At 38.7% G+C, this 27,858-nt stretch overlaps 1 protein-coding gene across 4 annotated transcripts in view; it reads right to left on the bottom strand.

Moving 5' to 3' along the window:
- PKIG (cAMP-dependent protein kinase inhibitor gamma) overlaps positions 1-27,858 on the bottom strand; it is an 81,835-nt gene that overhangs the window by 36,725 nt on the left and 17,252 nt on the right. Inside the window, exon 1 of one of the 4 annotated variants that reach the window (XM_043989947.1) lies at positions 7,527-7,598. The exons of 2 other annotated variants lie outside the window; for them this stretch is intronic. The gene's annotated coding sequence lies outside the window, so the exon portion shown is untranslated. Of the gene's footprint in view, positions 1-2,421; positions 2,869-7,526; positions 7,599-27,858 lie in introns of those variants that run through there. One more of the 4 variants, XM_043989945.1, reaches the window with a different exon arrangement.

Genomic DNA, 27,858 nt, shown 5'->3' with positions numbered 1-27,858 from the left:
TAAGGTCCCTTCCAGTTTTAAACTCTTGGTCCTAAACACTTGCCTCATCTCTGCTCTCTTTCCTCATCTCCAAGGACAACATGCCTGGATGGAGTCAGAATGTCAGACTTTAGTACCAAACTCTACAACTCACTAGCTCTGTGACCTTGGGCGAATCACTCTCTGGACCTCAGTTTCCTCATCGGTAAAATGGAAAGAATATTTATGTTATCTGTCTCACTGAGTTATGAGAAAATATTTCATCAACCATAAAGAACTATAGAGGGGCAGCTAGGTGGCGCAGTGGATAGAGCACCGGCCCTGGAGTCAGGAGGACCTGAGTTCAAATCCGGCCTCAGATACTTAACACTTACTAGCTGTGTGACCCTGGGCAAGTCACTTAACTCCAATTGCCTTACCGAAAAAAAAAAAAAGAACTATAGAAATATGAGCTATTGCTAATGCTATTATATCAGATACAGTAATATATATTCTGGCTCACATTTCCATAGTTCTTCATTAGTAGTAATTCACTTTTCATTCAGAGTAGTACTAATAACTGAGAATCATAAGGTTTAATCATTTACTAGTAAAATAAAATAATTACCTCCTGATCAGTCAATGAAACATATCCCAGCCTTTACTTACTATACTACTCAAAAGACTAAAGGATCTGAAATTCTGTGAAATCTCAAATTCCACTTATTTAAGCCCTGGGCTCATGCCTTTCCTCAAGTCCAGTACTGATAAATATAACCTCATGCAGAGAAATATAAATGGTCCAAGGAAAGGAGGAATGGTCATTGTTACTGACTAGCAACTGACCAGATGCTTATAGAAACGTAGAGCTAGATGAGACATCAGAACAGAGACTACTAAAGCTAGGAGGGACTCGGAGGTCATCTAGTCTTCATTTGACAGAATAAGAAACTTGGAGCTTGTGCTTCCCAATCACTTGGAGTCCCCCTGCTTCAGGGCAAGCCTTGAGGGCTCCACTTTTATTTGTTATTATAATATCGTGAATTGGGATAATGTTCCCCCACCCCAATTCACATTTGAAACAGGTACTCTGATATAATGGAAAATTCACTGGGGATAGTGTCGAAGGACCTGGGTTTGAATTCTGATTTGGCCACTTGCTGGCAAAAGGAGTTTGGGCAATCACTTAGCCCCTCTGGGGCTTAATTTCCTTGCCTATAAAGAGAAGAGGTTGGATTAGATGACCTCTAAAGCCCCTCCCAACTCTGGATCCTAAAATCTTATTTGATCCTTGCTTTCTCCCTCACTCCTCAAGAACCCACATATATGCCTCTATGAAACATGAAAAACTGCTAGAAACTTGTTCCCAGCATCTGTGTCAGTTCAAACAGTGTCCCCTCAGGGACCAGAAATATTTTCTTCCTTATGGCCAGATTTCCTTCAAGTTCTGAAATAAGTCTCTATGAGTTTTGGCTCAAAGTTTTGCCTTTTCAGTGATAAAATTTCTGAAATATATTTAAACTACTTTTCAAGGATGGTGAATGGGAGACCCAACATCCTAAGATATTATCCATCCACCCCCACAGGATCTACAACCCACTGTGATTCTTCCCATGCTCTGTAGCAGCAATGATTGTAAACCTCCCTTTCAGTACCAAAGTGGTTCCTTATATTTATGCATCTGAAAACAGTACAGAAAAACAAACCACCCAAGAGCTTATATGCTCTGCTTTTTTGCCAAAAATAAATAGCAAATTATAAAAACACAGAAAACAAAACACCATGTGGCAAAAGTAAATGAGCACTGACCATGTTTTTGGCTTTTAAATGCCATGGCATTTAAAATGCCATCTATTTCAACATTTGTTCTTAGAACCATAAAATGTCTGATAAAGAAAGGACCTTGGAAGAGAAAATGTTGGCATTGGAAGGTTCCTCAGAACACAGAATATCAGAGCTGGGAGGAGCCTTAAGACACTGCTTACAGCTTTGAAAAAACTATATATACCTACATTCTTTCATTTTGCAGCTAAGGAAACAGAAGTCCCAAAAGGTTAAAGTGATTCCCCTAACATCACACCGTCTATCAATCTAGTTAGTGAAAGAGCCAGAATTAGAACCCAGATCCCTTGTATCTCAGACCAATATTCTTCTACTATACCAATGCCATATAGTTAAAACACAATCATATAACTTTATAAAATTTATTGACATTCCTAATCCCAAATTACATATCCACCTTTTCTAGATAAAACCTGACAGGTACACACCTGAATAACACAGCTTTAAAAAGTTTCAGTTAAACCATCATTTTCAGGGCAAACATATATATATTTCTATACATATCACATGTATCAAAACAGTCTTTTGGCTCCCAACATGTCATTTATGTCTCTTTCTAGAGAGCTCATCTCTATACTTTGCTTCTGCTTCTCTTTGGAAGGGATGTGAGGTTCTACTTACAGAATGAAGCCCTCTGAGCCCTGGGAATTTCCAGTTGAGAACTAGGCATGTAAACCAAGGAATCCTGGTCGCCAGCCTGGCTGTCAGCAAAAGAGAAGGGATGGATTGGCTGCCGTAGCTGGTGCTGTTAGAGAGCTTGTTCCCTCTCTATCTCCTAAATGAAATGCACTTCGAGGCTTTAGTGGGAGTTTCCCACAAAGCTTGCCAAGCAAGTCCCCATTTGCTGTAATGCAATGCTCAGCCTGATGATGTCAAGCAGTCATTTGCCCAGCTCCCACCTCAAAATCCACAGCAGAGATCCGTTTCCTTAGGACAATGAGCTTGTGCTGTAACTTCATCCCAGGCTGGCCACATATGTCTGACATCCTTCCTTCCATTTTCAGCACGGCTGTGTCAGTGACAAAAGGTTTCCTATCCACAGTTCACTAGCCCTGGGATCCAGGCATCCTTGCCCTTTGTTTCTTACTGCCCGATGACTAGTTTATAATGTTTGTTCTGCAGCATTTCAATGATTTTCTTTGGAGGAGGGTGTTTTCCCAATTGCCTTCTTCCTGTCAAGTTGATGGAGTTGTTTGGTTTCCCACAGAAGTACATTAATGAATATGTATTGAGCCCATATGCTGGGCAGAGCGCCATACTAGGTGCTCCATGCCAGCAGCTCATGCCTAACTCCGGCTTTCCTCACAATCATATGAAGTGTGTGTGGGGGGTGGAACTGTTACCCTCATTTTACAAATGACGGAATTTAGACTCAGAAGAGACTTGCCCCAGGGTCACACAGCTGGCTATTGGACTAAATGACTCCTAAACCGATGTTCTTTATGCTAACCACAATGCCTCCTACAAGGCATGATCTGGGCTGCAAAAGTTTCTAGAAATGAAAATATGATTCCCAAATGGTTTGAACAAACTGATGTATGGCAGCTAACTTTCCAAGTTCACCCTAGAAAGGGAGACTTTTCTCTTTCACTGTCCATCTTAGAGGGCCTCTGATGGCAACAGTCCATTGGGCTGGCTGAACTATGTCTCGCCCAGGTCTTATTTGTTGGTTGAGCGTGGGCAAGTCATTTTCCTTTTCTGGGGCACAGTTTTCAAGTCTATAAAATGAAGAGATTGGGTTAGATGACCTCTAAGGTCTCTTCCAGTGTGGATATTCTATATTTGGTTATAAAGGAAGCTTTCCTCTCTAACAAAATGCAGAAATCTATGATTCAATTTCCCTTTCTGAACCAGTTTTACCACCCATAAAGTAAGAACACCATCACATGCTGCCTTCCTATGTCTCAAGGATGCTGTGAGAATGAGCAATATCCATGAAGTCAAAAGCTCTGATGTCTCCGGAAAAAAGGCACCAAATAAATAGAAGACATTATTAGTAGTAATGGAGCAAAATTCTCCTGAGTATCATAGGAAGTATGCTCAGAAGCACATTCAACTTAAAGGGCTTGAATTCATGCTGTAATTGGTAAAGTATGCCTTCATTCCAACAGTTTGAATGGGCTTCAGGAAATAAAAAGTTTCCAAACAGGTCAGTTGACTGAATTATTCTCTTAGCTCTGAATCATGCACTGACACAACCAAAATTAAGGAACATACATACACACACACAAAAAGTCATCATTTTCTTCTTTTACAACCCATAATTTGGTGAGGCAATTGGGGTTAAGTGACTTGCCCAGGGTCACACAGCTAGTAAGTGTCAAGTGTCTGAGGCCGGATTTGAACCCAGGTCCTCCTGAATCCAGGGCCAGTGTTCTATCCACTGCGCCACCTAGCTGCCCCTATTCAAATCTCTCTTGATGTTTATAATTTTGTTCCATTTGCTTTTGATTTTTGGTGTGTCTTTTTTCCATTTATGTTATTGTAGTCACTCTGTATATTATTTTCTTGGCTCTGCTTACTTCATTCTGCATCAGTTCATGTAGATCTTTCCATGCTTCTCTGCACTAATCACATATATCATTTCTTACAGTACAATAGTATTCCATTCCATTCACGTACCACAATTTGTTTAGCCATTTCTTAGCTGATGGGCATCTATTTTGTTTCCAATCCTTAGCTATCACAAAAAGTGCAGCTATAAATAATTTGGAGTATATCTTATTGATGGCCTTAGTAATGGAAATTTCTGGTTCAAAGGGTATGGACATTTTATTCACTTTATTCACATAATTCCAAATTGCTTTCCTGAATGGTCATACCATTTCAAACAACTCCACCAAAAATACGTGTGCCTAGCTTTCTGCAACCCCTCCAACACTACTGCCATTTTTTGTTATTTTTGCCCATTTGCAGGTAAAAACTCAGAGTCATTTTGGCATGCATTTCTCTTAGTTTTAGTGATTTTGAGTACTTTTTTTGTGTGTGGTTGTGAATACACAGTTTTTACATTGCGATTCTTTTGAGAACTGTTTGTTTATATGCTCTGATCATCTATTGGGGAAACTACTATTACTCTCTCTCTGTGTATTTATATATGTACACAGATGTATATGTGTGTGTGTATATATATATATTTGTTAATTGCTTCTATATCTTGAATATCAAACCCTTATCAGAGAAATATGAAACAAAGATTTTTACCTATTTGACCAACTTCAAGTAGTTTTTCAGGGTCAAATGAGTTAATGTACATGAAAACTCTCTGTAACTTTAATTTGCTTTATTTATAGGATCTGAAGGGCTCCAGTAGGAGGAGATCCAACCTTCCTTTTACAGAGGAGGGAAGTGTGGCCTAGAGATATTAAGTGATGCGATTCCCCAAGGTCATAGAGATACTAAATAGGCAGAGCCAAGATTCAAACTCAAGTCCTTTGACTTCAAATCCAGACTTCTTTCAAATGCATGACAGTGACTGTTATCTATATTTGTATTTTATGGTGCATAAATTGTATGCCTAACATTCACTGTATATAAAATGTAGAAGAGAATCACAGGATCATAGACATTAAGATTTAGACAGAATTTTAAACCACTCAGTCCAGCCGCTTTATTAATCCCAGAAAAAAGTGAGACAGAGAGAAGAGGCTTGCCCAAGATCACACAGCAGGTTAGCCAGTGGCAAAGCTGGGACTGGAAACCAGGTGTCCTAACACTTAATCCGGAGCTTTGTCCACTATAACAAATTACTATCTAGCTACTTAGAAAAGAACTTGAAACATAATCTGGAGATTTTTCCTCTTGTCATTCTCCTCTCTCTATTCCTTCCCTGGATCTTTTGATGGTGATATGAGAGAGGCTTGATTAATTTTAGCCTGGAGGAGACCGCACCCAAGGGATGGATGAGTTGGAGAAATGATGCAGGCTTGCTACCTTTCAGAAGCCAGTTGGTTTCCTGACAGAGCCAAAGACACAGTATTTTAGCCCTAACTTGGGCTGTGTGTACAGGAAACAGGCTCCTTTCCTGGAAGAGAAGTGTGGTATAGAAAGAAACAATGTAGTATACAGGCTTCCACAGAATCACAGAAATTCTATTCAATTAAACTCAATTCCACAAATATTTATTATATATTAGCTATGTACAAGGCACTATGTAGGTCTGGAAGAGATCTTAGAGATCATCTATCTAGTCCAATCCCATCTTCTTAAACAGAGTGAAACTGAGACCTAGAGAAATGAAGTCACTTGTCCAAGGTGACATAAATTGTAAGAAGAGTGAGGATTTGAACCCAGGTCCTCTGACTTAAAACCTTTTCCACACTCTACCACTGCCTCTTCATAACCTACTTATGACTGCTCAATATAATGGACTCTTGCAAATGAATGCAACAGAAGTGGAAAAATATGTAGGAGGCTCTGATTTTTTCCAAAAGGAAAATTTTAAAAATAAACTCTGGAATGTCCAAAACTGTTCTCAGGGCAACATTTTGCTTAGCTTATTCAAGAGGCTTTTGAAATGTCTACAACTTGCAGAAAATTGAGCTAGTTAGGCTGGAGTGTGCTCAGCGATCCACTAAGGGCAGCTCTGAAAGCAAATGACTCCCTACTCAGGAAGCGGCCATGTGCACATTGGCCTTGAAAAGAGGGAGTGTGTAGCAATGGAATATGCCTCTCAGTAATTAGCCATGTGTTTCTGTCTTTTTATAGTATCTATAAAATTTGTGATCTAAACGGTTCTGTAACAGGCAAGAAGAGTTGGCAACGGTGTAAAAGGGGGAAGAAAAAGCTGGGCAAGGAAGACAAGTTTCCTTCCAGGTCACAAATGCCACATTACAACCTTGTCAAGTCCTTGACATTCTCCCAATCCAGGGAAGGAGCTTGATTCCTACAGAGAGAAGAGCCCAAGGTTGGACTAAAATGCTGCTTCCTTGGCTTGGTTACTCAGGCTCCTGAACAATGGGCCAGCAGCAGCAAAGGGGGGAAAGAAACTGTTTACTTGCAGCTAAAACTATTTATAGCCCTGGCAATCTGCTCGGGTTTGGATGATAAATCTCTGTGTTTCAAGTGAGCAGTTGTTCTGCTTCTGGAAAGTTTCACCAAACAAGTCTGTTCCCCTTATTGTCCCCCTAAGACCACTCCCCAACTCCCGCTGTTCTCAGGAAGTTTTATTTGGGCTTCTGTTAAAACACACACACACACACACACACACACACACAGAGAACTGGAAAGGACTTTAGAACATAGAATATGAGAACAGGGAACATTGGAGCTGGAAAGGATTTTTGTTCACAGGCCATTAGTGCTAGAAGGTACCTTAGAGGTCAAATGATCTAACTGCCTCATTTAATACAAGAGGCAAGTCCATTCTTTTCAACCTACTACATGGCCTCTTTTAGGATATGTGAATCTCACTCCCTTTATCAGTTTATACCTCCATTACTTAATGCAATATTATTTTAAAACCTTATAAAACTAATCAAATTAAACGATAGAACATCTGCATTACAAATAAGTTGTTCAACAGCTACTCCAAACATAAACACTCGTGTAACAATAAAGTTCCTATTTTAATATGTACCAGTTGCTGTAGTGAAATTAGGATCCCATTGGTTAATGAGAGCTCCTGGCATTTTGGAACAATGAGGTTACCTACAGACTTGTTTTTCCAAGAATGATAACAATCAGCTAGACTTTCGCAAACAATAAGAAATGATAAACATACTCACATATTAACACGAGGAAGAGGTACATCATCCACCCTGTCTAGGGTAAAATGCAGGAACTGCTTCCCCAGGTGCAGAGTAATATCTCTCCTCCCTTCCCCTCTACCCCCCCCACCCCCACCCAAAGCATGCAAATGCTTTCAGTGGAAAGATTTGGTTATTAAAAAACAAAACAAAAAAAGAGCCTTCTGCACAGTTTCAACTCACAGAAGGGCTTATATACTCGCCTACTGATTTGTTTGAAAAAAAATCAGAGAACTTCACTGAGTGCCTAGCTCTTGCAGCAGAAACAATGCAAATTAGCCTCTTCCCTGAGTCTTGTTTTGCCTAATTCTAAGGGGAAGAAAATGGTTGATAATCAACATTTATATTGGCGAAAGTGCTGGGGCTTCCAGGCCTGTCACACAGCCTGAACTCCCAGAGTCCCTGAGAAACTGACAAGGAATAGTTTAGAGTTCAAGTGTGTGCTTTCTGACAATTAATTTACAGAAAGAAAACAGTAGCATTTCTCAAAGGGATTGGCTTGTTTTCCTATCTCTTCACAGTCCTAATGAAGCTTGTTAAAAGACAAACAATAATGCTTATAAACACTTAATGTGCTCACATTTTAAAAGCAGGAGAATCATAAATCTAAAGCTTTACAGACACTCCCCATATCCAATCTGTTGCCAAGGTCTATCCATTTGACCTTCATGACATCTCTTGTACTTACCCCTTTCTCTTTCCAGTACTCTGGTCTGGCCTTTTGGTTGGCCTCTGCCTCAAGTCTTTCCCCACTCCAGTTCATACTCTGTTCAATTATCAAAGTGATCTTCTCAAAGCATAAATTTGACCCCATCACTCCCCCTCCCTCCATGCAATAAATTCCAGACTCCTTATCACCTCAAGGATCAAATATAAAATCTTCTGGCATTCAAAGACCTCCATAATTTGCTCTCCTCCTATCTTTTTAATATTCTTCCACCTTGCTCCCCCCTCCACCACTACGGCTCCCTTTCTCGTTCTGCAGTCCAATGACACTGGTCTCCTTGAAGCTCCACAAACAAAACACTCCATCTTCCAACCCTGGCACTTTCACTGACTGTCTCCCATGCCTGGAATTCTCTCACTCCTCATCTGCACTTCCTGGACTTCCAGTCTTCCTTTAGTTTCAGCTAAAATTTCACCTTCTATAAGAAGCCTGATGCCGTCCCTCTGTTAATTATTTCCAGTTTCTCCTGTATGTATCTTATTTGTCTCTCTGATTAGTCTGTGAGCTCCTTGAAAGCAGGGACTGTATTTTTATTATTATTTTAAGTTTTTTTTTAAATTTTGAGTTCCAAATTCTCTCCTTTCCCCCTCCACCTACTGAGAAGGTAAACAATATGATATCCATTATATGTATGAAATCATTCAAATCATATTCCCATATCAGCGATGTTGCCAAAAAAGCAAGAAAAATGAAGTGAAAAAAGTTATACTTCAATTTGCACTCAGAGTTCATCAGTTCTCCGAAGGTGGATAACATTTTTCATCATGAATTCTTTGGAATTATCTTGGATCATTGTATTGATTAGGCCTTTGAAAGTTAATTATTGTTACAATAGTGCTGTTACTGAGTACAATGTTCTCCTGGTCCTGTTCATTTCACTTTTCATCAGTTCAAATAGGTCTTCCTAGTTTTTTTCTGACACCATCCCCCTCATCATTTTGTATAGCATATTAATATTCCATAACAATCATATACCACAACTTCTGCAGCCATTCCCCAATTAATGAGCATCTCCTCAGTTTCCAATTCTTTGCCACCACAAAAAGAGTTGCTATAAATATTTTTGTACATATAGGGTTCCTCTTCTTTTAATTTTGTTTTGTTTTGTTTTGTTTTTGTGGGGCAATGGGGGTTAAGTGACTTGCCAAGGGTCACACAGCTAGTAAGCGTCAAGTGTCTGAGGCTGGATTTGAACTCAGGTACTCCTGAATCCAGGGCCGGTGCTTTATCCACTGTGCCACCTAGCTGCCCCCCTCTTCTTTTAATTTTGATGTCTTTGGGATACAGACCTAGTATTGCTGGATCATAGGGTATATGCACAAAATCTTTTTAATTTCATGTAATTAGAATTAACTATTATACTTCCCACTATCCTCCCTATCTTTTGTTTGGTCACAAACTCTTCCCTTATTCATAGATCTGAGAGGTAAACATTTCCATGATCTCCTAGTTTTTGCCAAATTGCTTTTCAGTTTTCCCAGGATTTTTTGTCAAACAGTGAGCTTGTGTCCCCAAAGCTTGGCTCTTTGGATTTATCAAACACTTAGATAACTATGGTATTTACTGTAGTATATGTAACCTCATCTGTTCCACTAATCCACCATTCTGTTTCTTAGGTAGGACCAGATTGTCTTGATGATTACCACTTCGTAATATAGTTTGAAATCTAGTACTGTGAGGCTGCTTTCCTTCACATTTTTTTTCCAGATTCCTTTGATATTCTTTTTTATTTTTGGTGAGGCAATTGGGGTTAAGTGACTTGTTCAGGGTCACACAGCTAGTAAGTGTCAAGTGTCTAAGGTAGAATTTGAACTCAGGTCCTCCTGAATCCAGGGCTGGTGCTCTATCCATTGCACCACCTAGCTGCCCCTTCCCTTTATATTCATGACCTTTTGTTCTTCCAGGTGAATTTTATTATTATTTTTTTCAAGTTCTCTTTTCTTTTTTCTTTCTTTCTTTCTCTATGTTCTTAAATTAAAAAAAAATTTCTAGTTCTATATAGTAATCCTTTGGTGGTTTGATTGGTATGGCACTAAATAAGTTAATTAATGTATGTAGATTTGTCAATTTTATTATATTGGCTCAGCCTACCCATGAGCAATACTAGTATTTCTCAAATTGTTTGGATCTGACTTTGCGTGAAAAGTGTTTTGTAATTAAGTTCGTATAGTTTTTGGGTTATCTTGGTGGGCTTATCTTGGGGGTAGACTCCAAAATATCCTATATTGTGTGCAGTTATTTTAAATGGAATTTCTCTATTTCTTTTTGCTGGGTTTTGCTGGTAAGTGTAGGAGAGAAGAGGAATTAGGCTATCTACCAAATTGAAGGTCTACAGAGCCATTGTGCTTATCTCATTGTTGTATGCCTGTAGAACCTGGACAGTATATCAATACCATGCCAGAAAATTTAACCACAAAGAGGCTAGGGATTAACCCAAGATAAATATAAATGTAGATATAAATTAAAGCAGAGAGCCAAACATCTGCCTAAAATGTTAGAAATTCTCTTGAGTGCTTACCACCTCCTCACAGCAAACCAACTTGCCTAGAGATGCTTCCCCACTCTGAGTTTTGTATTCCTGATTGGTCAGTCCCCTGGCCCATATTCCCATTTTGTTGGGGGCCCAGACTTGTTCATTTCACCCCCAGCTCCCCTCACTTTTTATGTTGCTCCACATCCGCATCAATTAATCCCTTCCTACTACCATTTTATGTTTGGTCTTCCCCTATTATAATGTAAACTTCTTGAGAGGAGGGAGCATCTTGTCTTCCTGTACTTGTATCCTCACTTAGCATAGGCTGGCACTGGTGAGCATGAAATAAATGTTCTATCTGAACAATTGTGATTGTGCTCCTTTTTGTTTAATATAAATTCCTTAAAGCAACAGAGGTGGGAACAAAGTGGATCAGAAAGGCTATTACATTTCCCCTGGGTTTACAATAAACTAATTATTGTAACAGGGTGTGGCTGATGAAGGCTCCAGGTCTCCAGAGACAAAAAGAGGCAGGGAGGAAAAGATGGTACCCTCTCTAGCAACACCTTTATCCACCATAGTTACATTGATATGTGTTGTCATCCTCCTTTAGAAAGTAAGCTCAGGGACTGTTTTTGCTTTTGTCTTTGTATGCCCAGAGCTGAGCACACTACGCTTTAATAAATACGTTCTTTTCATCTGTCCCTGTTCTGGCCTTTACAATCCAAAGATGATTTTCTTCAGCAGAGAAAACAAGCAAAATTAAAGCTGAGCCCTTCTGCCTTCTCTACTTTGTAAGTTATCATCACCTCCAGTTGTCTCCTCTATCAGACTGGGGGCTGGAGAGCAAGGAATGGTTTTTGCCTTTTTGTGTATGCCTAGTGCTTAATGATTAATAAGCACTTGTTGGCCTCACTTGAACACTGGTTTTATCCTTTTCTCCATTTCCCCACTATAGCTAATAAAAAACCACAACAAAATGCCACACTATGTTGTTGCCCTCAGCTTTGTTCATCAGCCTTAACTATGTTTGGATCTTCTTATTACTTTTACAGAACCATCCCACATTTCTTTTTGGTTTTTTGTTTGTTGGTTTTTTTGGTGGGGCAATGAGGGTTAAGTGACTTGCCCAGGGTCACACAGCTAGTAAGTGTCAAGTGTCTGATGTCATATTTGAACTCAGGTCTTCCTGAATCCAGGGCTGGTGCTTTATCCATTGTACCACCTAACTGCTCCCCCCTCCCGTTTTTCTGTTTGCATTTTTTCAAAAAATCCTTCCTTTTCTACTTCACTGGAGTTATCTTTTTGTGTCTTCAGAATTTCTTTATGAGAAGCTGACCATCTCTCCTGGGCTGATTTCTATTGTTTAATATAATGTGTACATGGTTTAATATGTATACAAAGTAAAGTTTGAGAATATAGCCATAGTGTGTTCAAGAGGTCAAGTGAATAGGACAGTGCATTTTCCTCTGTACCAAACTGCCTATCTCTCAGAAGTATATATACAAGGTAACATAAAGTTGGTTTGCTTGCATTAAGGACATTTATTCTCTTAATCCAACCATAGTGATTATTAAAAAACTTTAAAATTTTTCAGAAAATAAATCCTTCCATATCTAACTTTGATTATTAACTGTTTTCTTTTATTTCTTTTTTTTTTTTTTTTGGTGGAGGCAATCAGGGTTAAGTGACTTGCCCGAGACCACACAGTTAATAAGTGTCTGAAGTCAGGTTTGAATTCAGGTCCTCCTGACTCCAGGACCAGTGCTCTAGCCACTGTGCCACCTAGCTGCCCAGTTAACTGATTGTTAATTGCTTCCCAAGTCAACTCAGCATTTATTATTATTAATATTAATTATAGCTAACATTTACATGGTACCTTAAAGTTTACAATGAGCTTTATACATCATTATCTCACAATAACTCTGTAAGGTAGGGGATATTATTATACCTATTTTATAGATAGGGAAATCGAGGCCAAGAGAGATAAATGACTTGCACAGTATAAAAAACTAAATGTCTGAAGCAGAATTTGAACTTAGGTTTTTCTGCTTCCAAGCCCAGCCCTTTATATACTATACCACCAATCCCAGCTGGTCTTACAGAACAGGTGGAAAACTTGGAGAACATTTCCTTTCTATCAGCATGCACTGCCATTAACATTTTTTTTGGTTTTTTGTTTGTTTTTTTGTTTTGTTTTGCTGGGCAATGGGGGTTAAGTGACTTGCCCAGGGTCACACAGCTAGTAAGTCAAGTGTCTGAGGCCGCATTTGAACTCAGGTACTCCTGAATCCAAGGCCGGTGCTTTATCCACTGCGCCACCTATCCGCCCCCGCCATTAACATTTTGTCAGGGAGTTTTACTTAATTATTTCTCCTTCCTTGTTACAAGGAAGTATTCAGTGAGGGTATATATTATAAAATGATTGTGATGTAAAAAAGGCATTAATAAAACTCAAACAATGAAATTTAAATAAATGAAATTTAAACAACCTCTCTCCATTAGGCTGGATTTCACAGTTATATCTTTCATAAACTCTCTAAGACAAATATTATTGCTAAACAAATTAAACTATGTAATGTCAACATTAGACAACTAATAATTTTAGCCAGCTTAACTCATATTCAATTTAGCAATAAATGTAGTATTTCCTGGAACACAAATAATTCTAAATCATTTGAAAAAAGAAAAACAAGGATTTGTCTACTAGCCAGCTCAAACCAAGGCTATGTCAATGTTAGTTGATTATTGACATTATTCAGAATTTCTAGTTAATGCTTAAATTTAAAGGACTGAATATAAATTTCAAAATTTGTAGTCAATATATGAGCACCATTAGAGATCTTCAATTATCAGCCCTTAAAGTGTCTTAGTTATTCTATTAACTGACTAGTAAGCAGACCTTCTACTTGCTTGTTTAAAAGAAAAAAGAATTCTTGGTAGCTAGTGGTTCTGGCAAGTATGTGTGTATATAATATATACATCTATACATGAATACACATACATATACATACATGTGTGTGTATCTTGGCTAATGTTGATGGTATCCAGAGTGAGTTCTAGTTGTAATTTAGATAGGTACTATAGTATTTGACTAATAAGGTTTATGAACGATTCGGATATTAGAAGGAGCAGCTATCTGAGGACTGAAGGAGAATATTTGTTTTAGACGTGAGTTTTAATAATGAATGTTTCTTTGATTGAATTGAATTAGTAATCTATGGTGATACATTAATAACCAAAGTTAATGTTGTAATGAACCTCTATGAGCCTTCTTCCTCTGAAGTGCTATGGTTCTATGGTTCTATGGTTCTTTACTGTAGGGACTAAAATGAACAACCCCCCAAAGCATGAAGTCCAGCAATCAATATAGTTTATACAAAAGAGTAAAATGAAAAATCAAACATAAATATCCCCAATCTATCTCTGGTGAAATTCTGCAGTCTTTTATGGTTATGAATTTAAATTCAAATTGAGTGAACTTTTGTTCTTACACTTTCTGAAGACCAACGGGATATTTCTGGATCTACATATAAAGAGGACAGCAGGCAGTTTATTTGAATACTTGAAATGATTAAGTGTTTTAGGCCAATGTATACAAAAATATTTATAGATTTTACATCAGGTTGTTGGCCAGATTTAAAGAAAGAAACCAATTCTGCAGTAGAAATATTTCTCCCCAAATGCACTTTAGATTATCTCAATAATAAAATATTTCTAAGCAGTTGGCTTTTCTTTGTAATTTTTTGGGGGCGGGGCAATGAGGTTTAAGTGACTTGCCCAGGGTCACATAGTGAGTGAATGTCAAGTGTCTGAGGTTGGATTTGAACTCAGGGCCTCCTGAATCCAGGGCTGGTGCTTTATCCACTAAGCCACTTAATTGCCTGTAATTTTTTTGTTGTTTGTTTGTAATTTTTTTTTTAAGAAGAAGAGAAACAAAGGACTTAGGAAAAGACAATAAAATAAATCTGGCCTCCCATATTTAACACATTTTACAAATGGGAGGTGGGGTTAGTGTTTTTGCTTTTGAAAGAATATCTCAATCTGAAACATGACCTGTCCATCTCTATGAGCTATCATGGGGATCTCTCTTCCATATCTCTTCTTTCTGTGGTTGAAGTCTTTGGGCAAGTTGTCTACAATAGATGCCGATACTTCTTTTCCTTTTCACTCTCCACAATCTGGCTTCTGACCTCATTATTCAACCAAAGCTGTTCTCTCCCAAATTACTAATAATCAATGAAGTGGCAAATCTGATAGTCTTTTTTCAGTTCCCATCCTTCTTGAACTCTCTGTGGCTTCTGACACTGTCAATTACCTTCTTCTCTTTAAAAGTCTCTTCTCTTTAGGTTTCCTTGATACCAGTCTCTCCTGGTTCTCTTCTTATCTATCTGACCACTCTTCCTCCATCTCTTTTGCTGGATCTTCATTGGCACCATGCTGGTTAACAGTGGGTGTCCACCAAGGCTCTGTCCTAGGCCTTCTTCTCTTCTCCCTCTGTACTGTTTCACTTGATGATCTCATTAGCTCCTGTTGTTTCAATTATTATCTATATGCTGTTGATTCTCAGAACCACTTAATCCAGCTCTAACCTCTGTCCTAGTGTCCAGACTTACATCTCCAACTGCCTATTAGACATCTAGAACTGGATGTCCCATGGGCATCTTAAGCTCAACATAATCAAAACGAAACTCATTATCTTTCTCTATAATTCCTCCCAATCTTCTGAACTTTCCTGTTACTGTTGGTACCGCCTTTTCACTCACCCAGACTCACAATATAGGTGTCATCTCTAATGCTTCCCTCTCCCTCTCCCTGGCTGCCAAGTCCCATTGTTTTGAACTTTGTAAAATCTCTCCAGATTGGCACCCTTTTCTTTCTTTTTTTTTTTTTTAGTGAGGCAATTGGGGTCAAGTGACTTGCCCAGGGTCACACAGCTAGCAAGTGTCAAGTGTCTGAGGCCGGATCTGAACTCAGGTACTCCTGAATCCAGGGCCGGTGCTCTATCCCCTTTTCTTTTTTTAACACTGACACCTCTCTGGTCCAGGCTATTATCACCTAAAGCCTGGACTATTCCAATAGCTTGCTGGTTGGCTCTCCTGCCTCAACCTCTCCCCAACTTCCATCCATCCTCTACTCAACCTTCAAACTAATCTGACCATTTCACTCCCATAGTCACTAAAAGTGGCTCTCCATGGCTTCCAGGATCAAAAATGTAAAAAGCCCTTAGTCTGGCATTCAAAGGCCTTTATAAGTGGCCCCCTTTTCCTTTCTATCTTCTTCCACCTTACTCCTCACTCCCACATCCTCTGGAATCCAGTCACTCTTTGCATTCCACACACAAGATGTAATCTCCAGACTTCATTGTCTATTCCTCATACCTGGCATGCTCTTCCTTCTCACCTTTGCCCCCTGGCTTCTTCTCTATCTTCCCTCAAGTCCCAGCTAATGTGGTACTTTCCGGATCTTCCATAATGCTGATACTGTCCTTCCATTGATTATTTCCAATTTATCCTGTACATATCTTCGTACGTAGTAGTTTTGTTTTGTTTTGTTTTGTTTTTGCAGGCAATGGGGGTTAAGTGACTTGCCCAGGGTCACACAGCTAGTAAGTGTCAAGTGTCTGAGGCCAGATTTGAACTCAGGTACTCCTGAATCCAGGGCTGGTGCTTTATCCACTGCGCCATCTAGCTGCCCCCCTCCTTTTTTTTGTTTGTTTGTTTTCGTATGTAGTATTTCTCATGTTCTGTCCCCAGTTAGCTCATGTGAGTTCCTTGAGAGCAGGGATTGGATTGTTTTTGTCTGTTCTGTTTCATTTTGCCTTTCTATTCCCAGTGCTTACTACAGTGCCTGACATAGTAGATGCTTAATAAATGCTCACTGAGAGGGCAGCTAGGTGGTGTAGTGGATGGAGCACTGGCCCTGGAGTCAGGAGGACCTGAGTTCAAATCCAGCCTCAGACACTTAACACTTACAGCTGTGTGACCCTGGGCAAGTCACTTAACCCTAATTGCCTCACCCCCCCCAAATAAACAAATGCTCACCGACAAATTGACGGATCCTGTTTCAAGAGACAGTATGTACATATAGAGATACACACAAGATACATACAAAGTAGATAGAAAGGACGGCATTAACAGCTGGGGGCAGAGGTGAGAAGAAAAGTCTCTTGCAGAAGGAGATGCTTGAAATGGATGCTCAAAGAAGCCAGGTATTGTTTGTAAGAGGAAGAGGTAGAAGAAAGAAATCATTCCAGGATAGGCAGTACAAAAGCAAAGAGATGGGAGATCAAGTGTCATATGTGAGGAACAGCAAATAGCACAGCAAATAGCAAACAGCACAGCAATCCAGAATGTAGAAAACAGAGAGGGAAGTAACATCTAAGAATGGACAGATGAAGAGACTAGATTCTGAAGATGACTAAATGCCCCAAAGAGTTTTAATTGACCCTAGAGACATCTGGTATCCTGGGCTAAAAATGTCAGGAGAGGTAAGAGTCTGGCATTCTCAAAACCTCAGTTTATTTGTCACATTATGCATTTTAGGTTTGTTCTCTCTTTGGCCTTTTAGCAGATCTTGTAATATGGATTGAATCCTGTGTTTGTCCTGCCATGATTAATTCCTTTTTTAAACTTTTAGGTATTAATTTAAAAATAATTTGCTCATCATTTCTTATGGCACAATAGTATTCCATCACAATCATATAATTTGTTCAGCCATTCCCCTATTGAATGGGAATCCCTGCAGTTTCCAACTCTGCCAACACAAGAAGAACTGTTATATGTATTTTTGTACATATGAGGCTCCTCTTCCTTTTTCTTTGATCTCTTTGGGATACAGACCTAGTATTGTTGAGTCAAAGGGTATATGCACACTTTGATAGCCCTTTGGAGATAGTTCCAAATTATTCTGTTGAATGGTTGGACCAGTTTACAGCTCCACCAGCAGTGTATTAATATCCCTATTTTTCCACATCCCCTCCAGCATTTGTCATTTTACTTTTCTGTCATGTTAGTCAATCTGATAAGTTTGAAGTGGTGCATGGTTAATTCCTAAGGAAACATTTCTAACATAGATTGGTATGTCACAACATCCTGGTGACAGTATGTTTGCTGTCTGAAGACCAGCCTATGTAACTCCATCACTGGAAGATTGGTCAGTAAGTGATGAATTCTTCAGCCATGATAAGATATGACACAGATAAATCCAAAATGGTTCTTAATGCTATAAAGCATAATGACAGTGGCAGAACATCTGAGAAAGGGGCAGTCTTTTGATTAGCTACAAATCAGCCTATGAGGTAGTGTAAATTATTCTCTCCATTTCACAAAAGAAGAAAGTGAAGCTCAGAGAATAAAAGTGACTTATCCAAGATTACAAAGTTAATACATCAAAGAACTGACATTTCAGCTCAGGCTCTCTGGCTCCAATTCCAGTTCTCTTTCCACTGCACAATACTGCTTCTCAATAGGATCAGAGTGAAGTAAATGACTTTCATAATTTCAAAAAGCCAGAGCTTTTTTCCTAAAAGAGGCTTCTGTCAGTTTGCTCAAATGTTGAAACTTGCCAACATTCAATATGTGGTTGGGGTTAACATCTTTAAACCATAATTTCTTGGATGTCATTTTATTCATGGTTCTGATTCCTTTGAAGTGGTAAGAAAACAAAATACACTGTGATCCCACTCTTATTTGTGAAGAAGCAAAATTAGAAAACTGTATATGTAATAAAATGCTTAAACAATCTGTACTAGGTAAAAGAACATTTTGAATTATATGTAATCAGACCCAAAGAGTGGCATCTGTATGTTGCCAAACAAGAGACAGTATACCCTAGTCAAAAGCATACTAGATTAGGAGTGAAGAGACTTGGGACTCAGGCTTATGGTCATGTCATTTCACAGCTTCATAGCCTTTGACAAGTCACTACCATTTTTTACTTATAAAATGAGGATAACAATTTTACACACACATACACACACCTTGCTTAAAAGGGTTTTTCAGTGAGGATCATATGAGATAGTAGATGTTTAATAATAATAAAGTATTATAAAATGTGTACTATTATTATGATAGGATTTCATAGTTAGAAGGGAACTTAGAAATTAACTACCCCAAACTCTATCTGAAATATAAATCACCACACTGCTATTATATGTATACGTAATATGTATTATTACATACATACATACATATGTGCATACATACATGAAGCTTAGCACTAAGGAAACAAAAAAGTGAAACAATCCTTGCCCTCAAAGAGCTTACCATCTATCTAGGGGAGACATCATATATATATCCAGGTATAAACAGAACATGCAAGGTTGTTGTTGTTGTTTTCCAATATCAGCCTCTAGCAAGTTCATGGCAATAGAAAATAAAGAAAGTACTATACGAATCTAAAGTATTATTGCCACAAAGTCTCTTTTTTCTCCCATTTAAAAAAATTGCAAAATTAACAAACATCAACTAAAATGGGCACTTCCATATACATAGTAGATCAGAGACAGTTCCATATGAAACTGAAATTATTACGTACAGGCCTATTTTCTTTCAAGTATTTAATAAATTCAATACAATATTTTTTTGACTTGCCCAGGGTCACACAGCTAGTAACTGTCAAGCGTCTGGGGCTGGATTTGAACTCAGGTCCTCCTGAATCCAGGGCCAGTGCTTTATCCACTGTACCACCTAGCTGCCCCCTCAATACAATATTTTCAAAACTTTTCAGTTTGTGCTTTCTTCTGGCTTTCTGTTCTTTCCTATACTTCAAAAACATGTTTCAATGACCTTCTTTTCCTTTCTTACTTTTTTGGGGCAACCCTATCCCTAGCTCCTCTCTCCCTCTTCGTCCTATCCCCCTACCCCACCAAAGTAAAACTTTTATATCAGATATGCACAGTAAAGCAAATCCTCCCATTGGCCATATCCTTTTATAGATGTCTTATTCTACAACTTGAGTCCATCACCTCTCTGGGAGAAGATGGGTAGCATGTTTCACTATCAGTCCTTTAGAGTCATACAATGATCAGTGTTCTTAAATCTTTCAAAGTTGTCTTTACAACATTGTTATAAATGTATACATTGTTCTCTTGATTCTGCTCACTTAACTCTGCATCAGTTCATACACATCTTATCACATTTCTCTGAAACCATCCCTTTCAGAGCACAATAATATTCCATTATATTCATACATTATTGTTTATTCAGGTACACCTCTTAGATTCTAGTTCTTTGCTATAACAAAAAGAGACACTATAAATATCTTTGTACAGAGGGTTCTTTTTTCTCTTTCTTTTATCTCTGGAGTACATCATAGTAGTGATATTATTGGGTCAAAGGGTGACCATGATCTAGTGACTCTAGAAGTATAGTTCCAAACTGCTTTCCAGAATGGCTGGACCAATACATAGCTCTAATGGTATAGAAGTGTGCCTGTTTTTCCACTGTTCCCCCTACACCCTCACTATCAATAGGTGTCATTTTCCTTTTTTTTTTTTTTTTGGTCATCTTTGTCAATCTGATGAATGTGAGCTGGAACCTCAGAGTTATTTTAATTCTAATTTACCTAATTATTTACAATATATCTATAAATCTAATTTGTTCTGTTTTAGACATGTTAAACTTGAAGTGCCTAGAGGACATCTGGTTCAAAATGTCTATTAGGTAACTGGTGATGTGGCCCTAGATATAGAAATCTGAGAATCATCTGCATGTAAATTATAATTGAACCCATCTAAGTTTTTTTTTCCTTCTTCTTCTTTTTGGTGAGGCAATTGGGGTTAAGTGACTTTCCCAGGGTCACACAGCTAGTAAGTGTTAAGTGTCTGAGGCCGGATGTGAACTCAGGTTCTCCTGACTCCAGGGCCGGTGCTCTATCCACTACGTCTGCTGCCCCAACCCATCTAAATTAATGAGGTCACTAAGTGAGAGAGAGTATATAGAAAAAGAAGAGAAGGAAGCCCAGGATAACAAATACTTGGGCTACATCCACAATTGGAGGTAGGCTATAGATGAGAGTCAATAAAAGAGACTGAGGAATGGTCAGATAGGAAAACAAGGAAGAATGTAATGAAAACCTAGAGTGGAGAGACTCTGCAAATGGAGAATAGTGAATAGTTTCAAATGCTGCAAAAAGGTCAAGAAGGATAAAAACAAAGAAAAGATTTAGCAATTAGGAGATCATTGGTAACTTCAGGGAGAACAGTTTCAATCGAGTGATTGTTTGAAACCTAAAGCCAGATTGCCAAGTAATTCTCCTTAGTTTCCAAATTTGTAAAATGAGGCGTCTGGACTTGATCAGTCTCTAAAGTGTCCTCCCAAACTTAAATCCCATGGTCAAATAAATTAAATTGATTGCTGGTGAAAACATTCAGAGAAGCTCAGCATTTTAATGGAAAAAAAACCAAACATTTTCTAAAATCTTGGGACAAAGTTGATATAAGCCAGTCCCCAAATTTCCTGAGATTGAAAGCTGAGGAATTTGCTTTTGGATCCTTGTTTGTACAACTCCCATACACCAAGGGCATACCAGCTGATTGCTCTATCTAAACACATATTGCAGAAGTTTATTATAACCACCAGAGTCCTCAGCTGCTATTCCCACAGTGTCCATAAAATCAAATCTCTAAGCTCTATGTGTGGGGGGTTGCAATGCCATTCTGCATAATTAGAATTCCTTGGAACACTGGGGAGAGCAAAAGCTTCCCTTTTGTTTAAAGGAAAAGCAACACGAATTTCTGGATAGACCTTGACTTTGTGAGAATAGTAAAGGAAATGATGGATTAAATTTGCTAGGTGCTTAAAGTGTAAAATATCCCATTAAATGGAGGTACTGTTTATATTTTGGAAATGGCTAAACATATTCTGTCACAAAGTTTCTACTCCACTAATCCTCCATGAAAAAGGATGCCCAAGCAAAACTATTTTTATCTCCTTATCTTTTTGTTTGGTTGATGTGGATTTAATCCCTTCCCTTGTGCTTACATAAAAATACTGTGTACAGTGAAAATACTTTTGTCTAAAATTGTAATATCTTTGTACTTTATTTAGTATCTTAAGACATAAACTGATGCAAAGTGAAGTTAAGTATAGTCAGGAAAACAATATATGCAATGACTACAACAATATAAGTGGAAAAAATTAAAATTCAAGACTAAAAACTGTAATTATAATGGTCAAACTTTGAAGAGATGAAGAGCAAATTTACAAGTTGTTCTAGTGGTTAGTGTTGTTGAACTTTCTTTACCCTCTTATCTTGTGTTGTACTGGATTGGCTCTCGGAGTGGGTAAGGAGAGATACATTAGAAAGAAACAATGTAAAAACAGAAGATCTCGATAAAAACAAAACTGTATCTCATGTAGTTAGGGAAACAAGCATTTAGCAGCTCATACTTCCCAGCAGAACAGTTTGCCTTTCCCTAAAAGCAAATGATTTCACTTTCAAGCTGCTTCAGAACAGTTGCTGAAATCCAAGGGGTGGGCCACCACTAAGCAAAATTGTGAAGGAGGCAAAGTTTGATATATAGTACAGAGAATATTCATAACAATAAAGTCTTTTCTCTTTCAGGAGTATTTACATTTCAACAAGGAACACTGCCTCAAACCAAATGAATAGAGCTCTGCAGTGGTAGAATTTCAGACATCAACCAGCCAGTAAAGGAGTTTTTGGTGGGAGAAGAACTAGGGGTCCTTTCTAAGCTCCTAAAAAAAAAATCACACAAGGTAGGGCACCAGTTCCTCTGCCTATTTAGATGACCCACCAGTTTTCCTAAAGAGCTCTGTCTTCAGGAAAGCAATTAATAAATCAATGATGATGATAGGAAATTTTGCCAAGGATGGCTGGGTGATAAAATAAGAACATGGAATCAGATGTTGTATTAAGTATAGAGGCAGAATTGTGATATGCAATGCTCCCATGATCTTTGTTCTAGGATGTTTCCCAAACCAAACCAGGGCTCCCCAGGGAGTCCTGACACAGTTCATTTCAGGCTCATGGAATCAAAAGATGCTGCCTCCTGGAACATGGTTAGGGTTTGGAATCAAGAGATAAGGGACACAAATCAGAGAAAATATTTTATAAGGCAAAGGAACTTGGGGTTTTATAAGGAAGGCAAATGAATGAGAACCTCTGTCCCTGGGGACCTTCCCTCTGATTGGGCTTCTCCCAGAACCTTCACTTTACAAAGGGGGTGTGGGGAGAAGCCATCCAATCTTTCCATTTTCCACTAGACTGCACTTCTCTGGATTTCTCCATGGTACTCCCATACCAGGGACCTTTGCCTTCCATCCTTTTCAGCTTCCTTTTATCTTCCACATTAAAACGTAAGCTCCTCAAAAGGCAGGGAGTACCTCTCTTTTGGCTGCATTTATATTTCCAGAGCAGTGTATAATCCCCATAATTCTTGATATTATCCCTCATTTCCTCCTCCTTTACTCATTTCTGAAGAAATGCCCCTTCTTATAGCAAAGCCAACACCATTACTTGTTCTCTTAATCCTATTCATTCCTATCTTCTTCAACAGACTGCCCATACATTGTTTTTTTCTCTCTAATTTTTAATCTCCACTTGTGTCCTGGCTCGTTACTCGATGCCTACAAATATGCACAGGTCTCTCCTTTCCTTAAAAGATCCTCACTTGGTCCCATGATCCCTTCATGTTATCACCTTATATACCTTTTCCTTTTTACAACTACAATCCTAGAAAAAGTTACCCATATTTGTTGTCTCCACTCCCTCTTCTATCATTTACTTCTCAACCCCTTGCAATCTTGTTTCTGGTGCCATTACTCAACTGAAATGCCTTTCTCCAAAGTAACCAATGATTATGATTATTATTTATTTTTTTTGCAGGGCAATGAGAGTTAAGTGACTTGCCCAGGGTCACACAGCTAGTAAGTGTCAAGTGTCTGAGGCCAGATTGGAACTCAGGTCCTCCTGAATCCAGGGCCAGTTCTCTATCCACTGTGCCACCTAGCTGCCCCAACCATTGATTAATTATCAAATTGTTCACTTAATTGGTTTTTTCTCGATCCTTATTCTTTTTTACCCTTTTGCACTATTTGTTACTGTTTACCATAATCAACTCTTGAATATTCTTCCCTCTTTGAATTTTCATGAGACTGTTCTTTCTTGGTTCTCCTTCTTGTCTGACTACTCTCTTGCTGGATCATCCATAAGCCTATCCTATCCCCTAACTGTGGGTGTACCCACAAGAATCTACCCTGGGCCCTCTTGTCATTTTTCTTCTCTCTCTCTTCCCTCTCTCCCTTTCTCTGTCCCCCTCCAGCCCCTCCCCTCATCAGATTGGAATGGATTCAATTCTTATCTCTATGCTGAAGATTCCCACATCTACATGGTCAGCCCTAGTCTTTGCCCTAGGTCCTGTCTCACTGGATATTTTGAACTCACTGTCCTGTTAATACTTTAAACTCAAATGTCAAAAACAGAACTCATTATTCCCGCCCCCTCCAAAAAAAACAAGCCCAAAACAAAAACAAAACCCAGTCCATATTCTGAACTTCTCTATTTCTGTTGAGAAAACCACTATCTCTCCAGCCAACTAAGTTTATAACCTTTGCTATTTCATTAGTCTTCTCTATCCCACATATTCAATCAGTTGCCAAATATGTCATTTCTACCTCCATGATAATTCTTACTTCTATACCCTTCTCTCCATTTACATGGACACCGTCCATCACCTTTCAGGGCCTTATCACCCCTTGCCTAGGAATATTAATAACCTTTTTTTGGATTTAAAAAATTCAATTTTATTTTATCTTAAAGTCTGAATTCTCTTCCTCCCACATCCCTCACCCACCAACTGAGCAAGCAAGGAAAAAAAAACCTGTTATAAACATGTATAATCAAGCAAAATAAATTCCCACATTGGCCATGTCCAAACAAAATAAAATAAAAACTAAAAGCCTCAAATTGTACTGAGTCCATCATCTATCTGGAGGTGGGTAGAATGTCTCATTATGCCTTCTCTGGAATTGTGGTTGGTAATTATGTCAATCACGGTTTCTAAGTCTTTCAAAGCTATTTATCTTTTTAAATTTTTTGATGAGGCAATTGGGGTTAAGTGACTTGCCCAGGGTCACACAGTTAGTAAGTGTCAAGTGTCTGAGGCCGGATTTGAACTCAGGTCCTCCTGAATCCAGGGTCAGTGCTTTATCCACTGTACCACCTAGCTGCCCCCACTAAATTTTAGATCTGGTACTGCTAGGTTCCCTTCCTTTCTACTTTTTTTCATGAATTGCCTTGATATTCTTGACCTCTTCTTCCTCCAAATGGATTTTGTTATTTTTTTTCTAGCTCTATAAAGTAATCCTTTTGAAGTTTGATTGTATGGTACTGAATAAATCAGTTCATTTAGGTAGTATTGTTATTTTTATTATTTTGGTCCATCCTACCCATGAGCAATAAGTATTTTTTCCAGTAATCAGGGTTTTTTTTTTTTCAAAAAAGGGGAGAATTGGGAGTTCAGTCACTCTAAAACTTCAGAACCTCCCAGCAAGCTGAGTGACTAATTCAAGTAGTAGTCTACTAAAACTCACAACCAGAAACAATAGATAGACAGTAACTTGCAGAACTCTGACCAGGAGGGCAGTGAATAGTTGCCCCCTGGAACATACTGGTATGGTGGCGGGGAGGGGGGAGGGGAAAGCACCTCGGAACTGTAAAAACAGCAGAAGGACATAAAAGGACTAAAATTTAGGCCAGACATCCACCCAGAAGTATGCAGAACCCAGCCCTAACATAAAATCCAAAGTAGAGAAGTAGGCTGGAAGAATGAACAAACAAAAAAAGAATCTAACCATAAAGAGCTATTATGGAGATAGGGACACTCAACATATAACAAAGAAAAGAATAACTTGAAAAAACCTGTAAGAAAAGGCTTGAAGAATAAAAAGCAACTTGGACATAAGTCCAACAAGAATTCCTAGTTTTAAAAACCAAATGAGAGGGGGCAGCTAGGTGGCACAGTGGATAAAGCACCGGCCCTGGATTCAGGAGGACCTGAGTTCAAATCTGGCCTCAGACACTTGACACTTAGCTGTGTGACCCTGGGCAAGTCACTTATTCCCCATTGCCCCACAAAAACCCCCAACCAAACAAAAAAACCCAAATGAGAGCAGTAAAAGAAAGAATAGGGAAAGAGGAGAGTTAGGGAAGATGTAAAAGGAGAACTAATAACTTGGAAAAAGAGGCAAAAAATCTTAGGGAAAAACTAACCTTGAAAATTAAAGTTGGCCAAATGGAAGCTAATGACATGAGAAATAACAATTTAAAAGAAGTTAGAAGATTGAAAAAATAGAAGAAAATGTGAAATTTCTTATGGGAAAAACAAGTGACCTGGAAAGCAGATTGCAGAAAAATAATTCAAGAATCATGGGATGATTTCAAAGCCATGAAGGACAACAAAAAAGAAACTAGGTTTAATATTTCAAGAAATTATTAAGGAAAATTGCCCAAATAACTTAGAACCAGAGGGCAAGGTAGACACTGAAACAGTTTAACACTTACCTCCTAAAAAAAAGAAAGAAAGAAAAAAGGAAACTCTCAGGAATATTACAAGCAAAATTCAGAACTCCCAGGTCAAGGGAAAAATTTTGTAAGGAGCCAGAAAGAAAGAATTCAAATACCTAGGAGCCACAAACAGGATCACACATGATTTATCAGCCACCAAGATAGCTTAGAATATAACAGAAAACAAAGGATCTAGTTGCCCAGTTGATCTTGTTCAGTCATGTCCAACTCTCTGTGACCCTATTTGAGGTTTTCTTGGCAAAGATACTGCCATTTCCTTCTCCAGTTCATTTTACAGATAAGGAAACTGAGGCAGACAGGGTTAAGTGACTTACCTATGGTCACCCTGCTGGTAAGTGTCTGAGGTCAGATTTGAACTCAGAAAGATGAATCTTCCTGTCTCTAGGTCTGGCCCTCTATCCATTGAGCTACCTAACACTAGATTTTTTTAAGAATGGTGGAGACCCAAGCATGTTTACAGGAAGGAAAGAGCAAGTAGATAATGAAAGGTTAAAAATTAAGTAGAGGGGCAGCTAGGTGGCACAGTGGATAAAGCACTGGCCCTGGATTCAGGAGGACCTGAGTTCAAATCTGGCCTCGGACACTTGACACTTACTAGCTGTGTGACCCTGGGCAAGTCACTTAACCCTCATTGCCCAGGGGAAAAAAATAATTAGAAAGAGAGGATGATCGAAAAGCCCTAGGAAAAATGGGTGAGAATAAGCATGATTCTATAAGAATAGTGTCAAGAATGATAAAACTCAGAATCAACTAAGGCTGGCAAGTACACTGAACGGGAGCAGAAGGCAGAGACTGGGAGCTTGCAGAGCAGTGGCAAAGAGTGGAGAGTGACAGTGTTGGATGAAAATGGGGGCAAGGGAGGTATGGCTGTGTTGGAGACACGGCCCACAACTGGTTATCACAGGGCAGGAAAGGGGTCGTGATCACACATGCCTTAAGGTCATGTTACAGGCTCCCAGAGAGGTTCTGACTCCCCATTTAGAGAACAATGATCTGTAGAGAATTCCCAGAGAGAAAACCTCCACCAATTCAGGTAAGCAGTTGCTCTACAACTAAGAGACTTAAAGACTTGCTTTGAGAATTAAAAGGTTAAGTGACTTGCCTGGGGCCCACATACAAATGTGTCAGAGTCCAGTCTTTAACATACCTTCCTCACTCAGATGCTGGCTCCCTATACCCTATGCCACCCTACATCTCTCCCTATCGATTTGTAATCTAGTTCTTTCCAAAAAAAACTATGAACTTTCCTTTATATTTTATGCATAATTAGTGGACTTTTTCTGTTTTGAATTGATGTACTGTCATTCTGAAGAGAATCCCTTGGAATTATATAGTATTTATTTGTCTTTTTATGTAATTTTTTCAGAAGTGAAAGTGAATGTTATTAAAATATAATAAATAAGCTTGCCCCTCCCCAAATGATATGAGAAGATATCTCATCTGAAGAAAGGTGGGTCTACAAATAGAATATAATGACATAGGGGCAGCTAGGTGGCGCAGTGGATAAAGCACTGGCCTTGGATTCAGGAGGACCTGAGTTCAAATCGGGCCTCAGACAC

This window comes from Dromiciops gliroides, chromosome 2, assembly GCF_019393635.1.
Source record: "Dromiciops gliroides isolate mDroGli1 chromosome 2, mDroGli1.pri, whole genome shotgun sequence".
Lineage (NCBI taxonomy): Eukaryota > Metazoa > Chordata > Mammalia > Microbiotheria > Microbiotheriidae > Dromiciops > Dromiciops gliroides.
The sequence above is the reverse complement of the archived record's forward strand: the minus strand, read 5'-3'. Positions and strand labels throughout refer to the sequence as shown.